At 42.2% G+C, this 760-nt stretch overlaps 1 long non-coding RNA gene across 1 annotated transcript; it reads right to left on the bottom strand.

Annotated features, from left to right (window-relative positions):
- Positions 1-197: 197 nt before the first annotated feature.
- LOC110034494 lies at positions 198-747 on the bottom strand. The gene is made up of 3 exons (XR_002295066.1): positions 562-747; positions 387-472; positions 198-276 (listed from the first exon to the last, which is right to left on the bottom strand). It is a non-coding gene; the product is annotated as an uncharacterized LOC110034494 (long non-coding RNA).
- Positions 748-760: the final 13 nt, after the last annotated feature.

Below are 760 nucleotides of genomic sequence, written 5' to 3'. Positions count from 1 at the left end.
GAATGACCAAAGGCTATTGTACGAGTCTTGACCATCCCTAATGCGTCCAACAATTTGAGTACCACACCCTACACTCGGGGGATTCGAATCCCAAACCAGAAGGGGCTTACAACTGACAAGCAGATGTCTGTCCAATTGATCTGAATACCCCGCGCATACACACACACACACACACATACAAAGAGAGAGAGAGAGATACCTTGATCCCCTTCTTCAGAAGCATTTTGTGAGTATCCAACATCATTCCAATGCCACTGTTGTCAATGGCAGACACCCCTTACATACAAATTTATGAATAACTAGTTAAAAATAATTATGCATGAACTAACTTTAAGAAATTACATGCATGCGTCACACATCACTACGTAATTAATGACACAACATACCGCTCATATCGAATATAACATACTGTAAATCCGGGCTACTCGTCTCCTTAATTCTATTTTCTTCACCTTCCACCCACCTTAAAATCCTGCACATCATGTGAAGAAGATGATTCAAGTTTATGGCTCCATTCCTCTGCTACATCTCTAAGTAAATTTGTAGCACGATTATTATTACCTCTCTCTAAGATAACCGGCATTGGCGAAATACATGGGAGAGCCGAGCTGTATGATCAGAATGCCAGATATGTTCGTGGACTCTGGATATTGGTCAATGTCGCGGTAGAGATCCGTTCCAGGAAAGTATCCTAGCTTACGTGTGACAGGCCTTGCCACATGTAGCAGTGCTCTTATTAATGACAGCAGAAACTGCAGGG

This window comes from Phalaenopsis equestris, unplaced genomic scaffold, assembly GCF_001263595.1.
Source record: "Phalaenopsis equestris unplaced genomic scaffold, ASM126359v1 Scaffold188787, whole genome shotgun sequence".
Lineage (NCBI taxonomy): Eukaryota > Viridiplantae > Streptophyta > Magnoliopsida > Asparagales > Orchidaceae > Phalaenopsis > Phalaenopsis equestris.
Note: the sequence above shows the minus strand (reverse complement) of the source record. Positions and strands in the feature narration are given on the sequence as shown.